The sequence below is a fragment of the Urocitellus parryii genome, chromosome 8 (assembly GCF_045843805.1).
Source record: "Urocitellus parryii isolate mUroPar1 chromosome 8, mUroPar1.hap1, whole genome shotgun sequence".
Lineage (NCBI taxonomy): Eukaryota > Metazoa > Chordata > Mammalia > Rodentia > Sciuridae > Urocitellus > Urocitellus parryii.
In genome coordinates this window covers 119,744,552-119,756,169 of record NC_135538.1, presented here as the reverse complement: position 1 = coordinate 119,756,169, position 11,618 = coordinate 119,744,552, and the positions used below count along the sequence as shown (strand labels likewise).

The 11,618-nt window shown below is 40.9% G+C and overlaps 1 pseudogene; it reads right to left on the bottom strand.

The window, feature by feature from the left end:
• Window positions 1-6,937: 6,937 nt before the first annotated feature.
• On the bottom strand, window positions 6,938-10,265 carry LOC113177450 (prostaglandin E2 receptor EP3 subtype pseudogene; annotated as a pseudogene).
• Between the last annotated feature and the right edge of the window lie 1,353 nt (window positions 10,266-11,618).

The following is an 11,618-nucleotide window of genomic DNA, read 5'->3' as shown; positions in this document are numbered from 1 at the left end:
CAATGATATGATCAGATCCTGCAGGTCTGCAAGTTCCTGGAAGACTTTGAACCTATTTTCTGGGTGAGCCAGAGAGTTAGAAGACAGTTTGAATACAGGAAGATCACAGTAGAAGTTCCCATATAAGAAGAATTGTGTTGTAAAAGGCACTATGGCTTCTGTGCTGAGAAGAAAATGGAAAAGTGAGGAGCAAGAGGGGCAGTAGGAACTTCAGGGAACAGGTGTTCTGTTTCTGGCTAGAGATGGCAGTCCCATCCACTTATGAGTCAGTAGTGGAAATGGTGGTGGTGTCTGGATCCTGGATCCTTTCTGAGGATGGCCTTCCCAGTACTTCCTGATGGACTGAAGCTGGGGTATAAGGAAGAGTCAGTGGTGCACCCCATATATCAGACTGCATAAGGAGAAGGATGGAGTTGCCCTCAGTGGACAGCAGAGGACTCTGGAAAGGGCATATGAGAGAAGGGACATGGCAGGCACCAGTGAAGACACTGAACTATGGCATGGAAATGCAGATGAGGTCGTCACATTGGCAGTGGGACAGATGAGTGTCCAGAAGGGAGAAATGGATTAAAGCCTTGAGCACAGGTGAGGGCATCAAGGGAGTGATAGCCATAGAAAAGAAAGGGACAGGCACTGAGCGCTGGAGCTCAGTGTGCTCCAAGTGTTTGCCATATGATCAGACCACACGTCCAAGAAGAGTGCACGGTTCTGCTACCACTCGCAGAAGGCACATGGATTGGAGAGTCCTAGGTTTCCTGTTGATCTGGACATCAACATGAGATGCAGAGTGTGGAGTTAACCAGTAGATCCTGGGTCCATGTCAAGGTGGTACTAATGCTGCCAGTGTGTAGTTCATACTTTCAAGAGCTCAAAAAAATGACCAGGATTCCAGACTGTGCATCAGCTTCTTCAAGACTTTTTCAGCAAGTGACTCCTCTGCTTGTGCCTACTGATCTGGGATATTTGGTGTGTGGACAGGACCGAGTGTTTTGTAACAAGCCCACCAGCCATCCTGGTGCTCAGCCAGATAGGAACCACTGAGGTCAATGATCATTGTCCAGAGTGGGAGGGGTCTTAAATCCACATTTAAATGAGTTTTTCTCTTGAGAAATAAAGGGACCTATATTGTCAATGATGAGACATGATGTTGAAAGGTCATATTGTTCTGTCTCCCACAGGTTCAGCCAGGTGGAAAATGCAGAAGGGAATCACAGCTCAACAGAATGAGTATCTTTCTGCTGCTCTGAAACTGTGCCCAAGACCCATTTCTCACTTCTAGGAGCAAACATTGGGATCCAAGTTTTTATGACTTATACATAAGTTTTATATAGCATGAGGAAATAGAGATGGCAGAGTAGAGGAAGGCTGCCCTAGCTCTACAGCTCAGAATTGAAGCAGCAGGAGGACTGCTTCTCACTGAGGTGGTGCCTGAGGGAGTTCATTAAAGATCAATATTGAACACTAAGAGACCCAGAAATGCAGGTATTTTAATAGAGCACAAGAGAGAGTATATTGAATCTAAGGTGTGAGCTCAGCTCACCACAGAGGGGAGGGGAATACAAAGAGGGAGAGAGAAACACAAGAGAAAAAATTGGCACAAGAACTTTGTGATCTGGGAGGCTGAGGCAAGAAGATCACAACTTTGAGGCCATTCTGAAGAACTTAGTAAGGCAATGTCTCAAAAGAAAAAACAAAAATGGTCTTTGGTTGTAGTTTATTGGAAGAGGACACTGGGTTCATTTGAAAGAAAGGAAGGAAGGAAGGAAGGAAGGAAGGAAGGAAGGAAGGAAGGAAGGAAGGAAGGAAGGACGGAAGGAAAGAAAGATAAGAAAGAGGAAGAGAGAAAGACAACTCTAGCTAAGGTGATTCAGGTCAGAGACAAGGTTGTGAGTGCAACTTGCTTTCTCTGAGTCTGGTGGCTCAGTTGACAAGCTAAGGAGGAAGAAAATTGAATGAATGGGTGAACTACATTCAGGGACTGAGATTTGAAAGGTTATATTCAAGGGTGTAAGTGTGCTAGGCCATCTCAACCAAGGGTGGTTGGTTATCTGCCTTTGGAATTGAATTCTCTTGAGGCTCCTGAGGTCCAGAGACCCACCAGAGATCAACATCTTCTGGGCCCTAGGGGTGTTTAGATTTAATCTAAAAGAAAATAACTGTCAACCAAGCCTGCTATCCCAAAATTATCTTTTAAAATCAAAGAGACATGAAAACCTTCCCAGATGAGTTGATAGAAAAAGAATTTACAACATGTAAGCCAGTGTTACAGAAAAATACTTAAGGAAAAACTATGCATAAGAAATTAAGAGAAACCCCAAGGGCTGCATGTGTGGCTTGGTGTAAAGGACTTGCCTAGCATGCATCAGGCCTTGGGTTCAACCCAGGGGAGAGCAGAAAGACAAACAAGACTCCATAACTAGGCAATATTTATTACAAGTGTTACTAAGCAAATAAGAAATCAAGTCAAATTAAACATTAGAAATCAATCAAAATGGCAAGAATTCATGCACATCTCTCTTCTCTTTATAGGAACACTGAATCGTCACATCTTCCAATTAAATGAAGGACACTGTTACAAAGTTTTAAAAAATAAAAAATAAGACTCCATTGTATGGTGTTTTCTAAAGACTCATCATACAGGCAAAAATACTTAGAGGCTGAAGTGAAAGGATGGAATACTACAGGCAGGCAGTATCCTAAGGTAAACATGACTAGCTACTATCATATCTGACCAAGTAAACATCAAGCCAAAATTACTCAGAAAGTAAAATCTATACTGGAAAAGAGAACAATCCAAAAACAAGAGAAGTTAAAATAAATATTTCTTCCTAAATATCAGTGCACCTAATCACTCAAAACAGATCCTACTTGACTTAAAGACTCTGCTAGACCCTAGTACAATAACAGTAGTACAATATTTGCTAAGACTTATCTATGGTGAAAAGTTGTGATTTCAATACAACTTTTCACCATAGATAAATCTTTGCAAATAAAGGAAATAACATAATTCTTTTCATCTTATCAGATCATAATGTAATGCATACAAATCCGCAACAAGAAAAACTATAGAAAAATATAACCACTCCAAAATTGAGCAATGCACTTTGGAACAACTAACAAGGAATAGTAAACGCCAGCAGAGAAGATTTTAAAATAATTAAATCAACTGTGAAAAGAAATACAACATGTTACAATCTCTGTGACACTAAGAAAGCAGCTCTTAGAGGAAAGTTTATAGCTATGAGTATCTACATTAAAAAGATCACAAAGAAGAAACCTCTACATTGAAAATTATAGAACACTGAGGGAAAAAAATTGAAAAGCAAATAGAAGATGAAAAGCCCTCCCATGTTCATGGATTCACAAAATTAATATAGTTAAAATGGCCATATTGCCAAAAGCAATCTACTCATTCAATGCAGTCCGTGTTAAAATTCAATAGCATTAGTCACAGAAAAAAAAAAGTCCCAAAACGATTCTAAGAGAAAAAAAAGGCAGGAAGCTTCACAATATCTGTCTTCAAATTATACTCTAGCAGGATACTAACAAAAACTGCATGCTACTGAAATAAGAACAGATGCATAGATCAATGCAACAGAATGGAAGGCAGAGAGACAAATCCAGATAGATGCAGTCATCTGATCCTTGACAACAGCACCAAAAACAAACATGAGAGAAAGGACAACCTTTTAAACAAATAGTTCTGGGAAAACTGGATATCCAAGGTAAAAGAATGAAACTATAATCCTATATCTCACCCCGTTCAAAGTTAAATTGAAATGGAAATAAGACCCAGAAATCACACCAAAATATTTGCAATAGGTAGAAGACAGAGTGTCAAAATCTTCCATATAAGTATAGGGTATGACGTCCTCTATTGACTCCAAAAGCTCAGGAAATAATACCAAGAATTAATAAAAGGTATGGCATCAAAGCAAGAAGGTTTTGCACAGTGAAGATAACTATTCAGACCATGAAGAGAGAGCCTACAGAATGAGAGAAAATCTTTGCCAGATACTCTTCCAACAAGATAAATATTTAGAATAGAAAAAGAAATTTAAAAACTCTAACACCCAAAAGCAAATAATCCCATCAATAAATAGATAAATGAGCCAGGAATGGTGATGTAAGACTGTAATCCTAGTGGATCATGAGAATGAAGCAGGAGGATCATGAGTTCAAAGCCAGACTCAACAACTTATCAAGGCCCTAAGCAACATAGTGAGATCCTGCCTTTAAATAAAATATTTTCATAAGGGCTGCAGATGGGGCTCTGTTGTTAAGTGCCCCTGGGTTTAATCCAGGTACAAAACAAAACACAAAACCCAAACAGTAAATGATCCAAGTGGATACTTCTCAAAAGAAGAAACTCAAATGACTAGCAAATATGAAATCTGTTCAACATCTTTTGCTGCAAGGATTTTCCATTCAGGGGAATGAAAATCAAAACTATACTGAAATTTCATCAGTAAGAATGGTAGTCACCAAGAATACAAATGATAATAATAAATACCGAGGAGGTTGTGGGTAAAAAAATTCCTTATACATTGTCGATGTGACTGTAAATGAGTGCAACCACTATGGAAAGTAGTATGGAGGCTCCTCAAAACTCCAGGAAAGGAACCACCATGTGGCTCAGTTATGCCACTCCTATTTATCAAAAAGAAATAAAGGCAACATACTATGGTGACACATGTGTATCACTTTTTATTATAGCCCAATTCACAATAGACAAATTATGCAAACAACCTAGAGGCCTGTCAGAGATGAATGGATAAAGAAAATGTGGTATATATACAATATGGAGTTTTATTCAGCCACAAAGAAGAATGAAATTATGCTATTTGCAGGCAAATGACTGGAACTTGAGAAGGTTATGTTAAGTAAAAATGCCATAATCAGAAAGTCAAAAGTTGAATATTTTCTTTCATATGGAGGGAAAGGAATAGGAAAGTATTGAAATTAGAATGGAGAGTAGTGCAGGAAAGGGACCAGTGGGAGGGTCGGGGTGAGAGAATGGGTTGTTACCAGTGAATGAACTTGACTAAATTATGCTGTGCATATGTGTGAATATTTAATAAGGAATCCCACTCTTTGTTTAATTATATTTTTTTATTCATTCACTGAACAAGCATTTATTTGACAATTTTGATCTTCCAGATGCTATAATCAAAACAGGCTCATGCCACTCAAATCCACTATCTGATTATCACTGAGGGTCAGAGGACTACCCACCAGGAAAAGTTTTTTTTTTTATTGTACAGTCCATTAAGTTCCTTGGATTTTTTTTCCCACCAGAGAAAAAAGTAGATAGTTTTATCCTATACCCTGTGTAGTAACCTATGGGATAATGTAATTCTGTGACATATATAAATTCTTATAATGGGGTATAGAATAGGTTTTCCCCATCTTTTTAAGAAAATCTAGATTACTGAAACCATCCTGAATTATGTGAGTACTTTCAGCAGATTTTTGTCTTTTGACTCAATTTGACATGGTGACTTAAAGTGATTGTTCCTGATTGACCCAAGCTGGAATATATACATATGTAAATCAAATAGATATATCATACATGTTAAAATTAATTATTTCCCAAATGCCTACTAAACACAAAGAAAAATGCTATTTCTATAAGAAGTATAAATAAATCTCAAACATTGAAGAACTAGAAAGCAATGAACTATAAATTAAAATCTTCACAAGAAAATGTTAATGAGTTTATAAAATGAAAATATCAAAGAATGTGAAAAGTATCTTGTGAAGTCTTAAATTACAGGATCGTTGCTCTCGGGGAAATTTTTTTAAAAGTGCAATTCCCCAAACTTAATGTAGTGATTTATTTATGCCACAAAGATGTTAATCCTAGCTTTCATAGTTTGTATGTGAGAGGGCTGTAGAAAAAAGTAACAAATATTAATGCATATTTAAATAGAACTACTTTGAAGACAGGGGACAGAGAGTTAGTTGTGAGAGGTCAATATCAATTTTCTCATTCAAATGAGCCAAACTACAGAAAGTCTTTATTGAGCTTTCTAAATATTGGCTTGTTTTATAATCCAACTTGGTATTTAAAGATCCAAAAGACTTGAGAATTCTTCTGGTGGAAAAGTCAAGGGAAATGTACTAATATGTAGTGTTCAAATCAGTCCTTAAATAACATTTTGAAAAATCACTTTACTGACTCTCCTAGATCACTTTCACGAATCATCTCCAGAGTTGTAGGAATGTAAAATATTTTCAAAAGAAAGAACATTTAGCAATGTGGGGTAGCCACAAACTCTACGATACTTGAAATAAGAAGGTTTGGCTCTTATTCAGACAAAAAGTAAAACTATATATCAACCTACCAACACTTAAACTTTGTAAGGTTAGGACCTAATTTAATATATTGAACAATATTTAAATAACATCAATATTAATGAATATTAGATACATCATACATTTTTTTCAACTTAATTAAACTTTTTAACATAAGCAGGAAAAAGTGACAGAGGAAAAGTGACAGAGACAATGAAAGAGAACACAGAAGACCAATGTACTTGAAAAAAGAAAAAGCTGCTACCCCTTGTTTTCAGTGATATATGGGTTTCTGTCCTCCATGTGCTCAGTATACTGGGATATTAACCATTCTTAGCCCCTCCAATAGACCAAGATCATTTATAATAAGTGTTTTCATCACATAAATAATCACATATTCAGCTACAAATGGCAGAGATCCAAAAAACACACTAGACTGTTATTAATATATTTCCCTTTGTTTATGCTTCAGTGCTTTTGGCACATAAGGATTTATCTATGCTTCTCAGACCATTTAGCTTTATATAAAAATTCCACTTCAATGCATAAACAGTGGCATGCCAGAGATGCCTAATTCACAAAGTTTAGGGCTATTTCTTGTCAAAAGCTGTGAACATGCAAGTTGGTTAAGTGTTCTCTTTCATGCTTCTGTCTGTATTATTTCATTAGATAATGAGATGGGCTGCCCTTTCTGTCCATCACTAGAGCAGCTGGAGACCGCATTTGCTACCTGGCAAAACTTTCGAAGAAGGATCTTTCTTAGCAGCAGATAAACCCAGGGATCCAAGATCTGGTTCAGTGAAGCCCGGTGAACGGCTATTAAGAAGAAGTTGCATTCTTTCTGCTTTTCTGTCTGCGTTCTGCAGTGCTCAACAGATGTCTCACTGAAGATCATATTCAACATCATTATCAAAAGCAGCGACCAGCAGACTGACAGCACGCATATGATCCCCATAAGTTGGATGGCCGTCTCAGTTGTGATCCGGCCCCACTGGGCACTGGACTGCGATGCCGCGGCTTTGGCCTGGCAGCGGGACACCAGGGCCTTAATGGTGGCCAGGTTACAGGCGAAGGTGACCGCCAGAGCTAAGAGCCCCACGAAGGCGAACGTGGAGGCGAAGAAAACGTTGCCCCAGTTGTTCGAAGAGTTAGTCCCGTTGCCCCCTCGCCCGGTGCTGATGAAACACCACGTCCAGGGCCACTGGACAGTGTACTGGCCTACACCCAACACAGGCAACAGGGCAAAGGCCAGTACTGACAACCACACACAGAACAGCACCGCACGGGTAGCGCGTGTCTTCATGTGGCTCGCATACCAGTGTGGCGCCCGAATGGCCAGTGCCCGCTCGACGGCCATGGCGCTGGCAATGAAGAGCGAGGAGAGCCCCAAAACAGTCATAGTCAGACCGAAGAAGGTACACAGCCGCCCCGACAGGTCGTGCTGCTCCCAACGCTGCTTGGAGAGGTACACGACAATGACCACCGGGCTGGTTAGCAGCTGCTGGACCAGGTCTGTGAGTGCTAGCCAGCCGATGCACAACAGGAAGGACTTCTTGCGTTTGCTCTCCTGGCGCAGGTAGCTTCGAGACACAAGCAGCATGGCTAGAGCGTTGCCCACGAAGCCGGTAATCAGCATGGTAATTGGGAAGGCCACGGACACTGATCCACAGTCCTCGCTGGACCCTGGGGGCCGGGTGAGGTTGCCCCGCGCCTCCGCGGAGCGCTCGTGCGCCCATATGCCGGGGTAGGAATTGTTGAGAGGGGTGCAGAAGGGGGCGCCCCCACCGTCGCCCCGGGATTCCTTCACATTGGCTTTGAGGTGAGGAGTGGATGGCGCCCGGAAAGCAGCAGAGAGAGCTGGCAAAGGAGTCTCGGGCAGTGACCAAGGCCAGTGGCGACCCAGAAGGGGACTGAACTGCCCTCTGTGGTGCGGGGCACAGCCTCCGCCTCGCTCCGCTACTCCCGCTGCTGCAGTAGCGCCGCCAGATCTTTCAGGCTAGGAAGGCACGTAGTATGCTCGGGAAAGCCTCAGGCTCCCCTGTTTAATTATATTTTTAAAATAATATTTCAAATAAAAATTTAGAAGAAACATTAAATGAAGATTGCATTCAGGAAAATACAAATCAAAACTGTATATTAAAAAAAGGTAAAAAAAAGTTGTATATGTATATTTCTACAACCATAAATGCCTAATGCTGAAAGCTATTTTCATTTTGGGGAGAGCTATGGGGATTATTGCTCTCCAGACATGTTGCCCTTATTCTATTGGGGAATAGTGGTCCAATTTCCTCTCAGTAGACAGGATCCATCATCTCAGCCAGAACAGTAGCTCTGTTGATTGGCTGTTGGTTTTGCCTACCTTTCACTTCAATGTGTTCTATGGTGGCAGCATCCCTGCCTCTTGATGTTAGAACTCAAGCCAGCAAAACACCAACCTATTGGCACAGGAAGAATAAATTTTGCCCTTGTGGCACTAGAGGTATGAGGGCATGCTGCTACTTCCATTTCCATTTGATTCCTGATCTGGGAGAAACCAGGACAATGAAATCATTGGTCAATAATTTCGAGCATAGTCAGTCTCCTGGAGAAACTGCCTTTGCCCTGCAATGGTAGGGTCACCTTGTTAACATTTCAACTATCTCTTCAAAAGCCCTTCCACCATTCTACCCTTGAAGACACCTGCTTCAGAATGCTAGGGAGCATGGTAAGTCCTGTGACATTCATGAGCACTGAACCATTGCCTTACTTCTTTGGATGTAAAGTAACTTCCTTGATCGGAAGCAAAGCTGTGTGGAACATCACAATGATACAGAATGTATTCTGTGACTCACAGACAAAACTTTGGCAACAGCATTGCCTATAGAGAAGATACCATAGAAAGTAATTGTCCATTCCAACAAGAAGAGAACTTTGCTCTGTCAGTGATGGTTGTGGTCCGCTGTAATTGACTTAGCCTCAGATAGCTGCTGATCACCAAGGGAATTGGTGAAATATTGGGCAGAGTTGTCACTGCTGCTGGCAGTTTGACCACAGCCAAGTTGGCTTTGGCAGGAGAATGAATGTTCTTGTTGCTGTGCTCATGCCAAACCAGCCATGGCACCATGACCATGTATATCAACAGCACATTTGGCAATAGGAGGAGTGCATGGGGGAAAGAGCTTGTCTGAAATCAACAAAATGATTGACCCTATCCATTTCACTGTTAAATTCTTCCTCTACTGGATTCACCACTTTCTTCAAACTTCCTTGTCGCTAAATTACTATAATGTTCCTTCCAAGTCCTTGACATCCTGCCAATACATTGGTCACATGAATTGATATATAATTGTACATTTGGACTTTTTCCACTTGAAGAAAAGTTAGCAGTCATGTCTACTGCATCAACTTCTGACCACTGGGTGGGGGCCATCCATCAGGGTCATTCAAGGATGTCCCAAGAACAGGATGTAGTGTGGCAGCTGAACATTTATGCATGCTGCCTGCACACCATGAAGAATCATCTGTCAATCAGGCCCAGGATTTCTTTCTCTGTCACCTAGCCATAAGGACATGAGACCAAAGATACAGACTGGAAGAGGAGGTAGTAGGCAGCAATGACAGGATATTTGGGCCACCTCTTCATGTATTTGACTTCTGCCTTCAGAGCCTGCTCAGGCCTGATCTCATATACACCACTAGCTTTAACACTGAGTGCTCCTATGTACACACAGCTTTATATCTTGATGAGTCAGATAAACATAGGTCATGATGGACAGCTTAGATCATATGGAACTTGTTGCCCAAGATTAACTGTTCAGTCTCAGTGGTGAAGACTGCTAAGATTCAATGGAAAGCCAACATCAATTTCTCAAATGGAAAAAAAGTTACCTGTGGAGACAGGAGGGCTTTGATTCAAAATCTTAAGGGGCCTGTGCATCAATTCAACTAGTGGGACAGATCTAAATAACATCCCTACCTGCCACAGGCATAGCAGTATGCATCTGGTACGGTTTTCTATTGTTATGGGCCCAACTCAAAACCAGGAGCTTTTCAAGTAACTCAGTAAAAGGCCCAGAGTAGCACTGCCAAATGAGGAATGTTCTGTCTCTAAATTCCAGAGGCCCACTAGGCACTGTGCTTCTTGGTGTTTATAGGAGGGGCCAGATGCAATGACTTCTCCCTCACTTTAGAAGGAATATTTTGCCATTACACATAATTTTGGACCTCTATTTTCATGAGGTTGAAGTCCCTAAATTTTTTTCAAATATATTTTTCCCATGTAAGATACAAATGTCATACTACTTCTCAGTTACTAGGTCGTCAGGATAATGTCATCAATACAATGGAAAATCCTGACTTCTTCTAAAACGGAGGGCAATCAATACCCTTATGGGACAGGTGATGTAGTGTGTGCCTGTAATTCCACTAATTCAAGAAGTTAAGGCACTAAGATCACAGGTTCAGGTAAGCCTGGGCAACAGAGCAAAACTTGATTTCAAGATAGAAAAAAAAATCTTATGATCTAAATTATGACATGGGTCTGAGGAGTTGATATGCTCTACAATGTACCCTTTTCACCAGAGTGTCTCAGAAAGCAAAGAAGAAAGCTCCTGTTCTTTCCAAATTCAAAGCCAAGGTTTTGAAGACCAAGAAAGCAGTGCTGAAAGGCATATAGAGCCACAAAACAAAACAAATACCAACGTTGGAGGTGTGGCTCAGTGCAGGCTTGGCCTATGTGAGGCCTGGGTTTAATCCTTGGCACCAAGAAAGAAAGATGCATTCACAATCCACCCACCAGTGGACCCCATATTGTTTCTCTAAAGGCAGATCAGATATCCTGAGAAGGGCATCACCAGGGATAGGGATGGAGCTCAGAGGTAGAGCACTTGCTAGTGGTGCAAGGCCCTTGGTCCAATCCCCAACACTGGTTAAAAAAAATTCCCCCAGGGAAACAACTTCACCACAATTCCATGAACTTTCCCTGACCACTGAGTCTGCTGTGAGAAAAAAGAGAAGACCATAACACAACTTGTGTTCCTTGTGGATGTCAAGGCCAACAAGTACCAGATCAGACTCTGGTCTGATGTCACTGATGTGGCCAAGGCCAATATCCTGATTCAGCCAGGTGGAGAGAAGGCCCATACTCAACTGATCCTAATTGTGTTGCTTTAGATGTTGCAACAAAATGGGGATCATCTAAACTCCATCCAGCTGGATCATTCTAAATACAAATTTTTTCAACATAAAGTAAAGAGAAGGAGAAAGGACATGAATGTGTATTCCTGTCCTTGAGAGCTAAAGACAAACTGCTTCTGTTTACATTATAGATAGTAATGGAGATA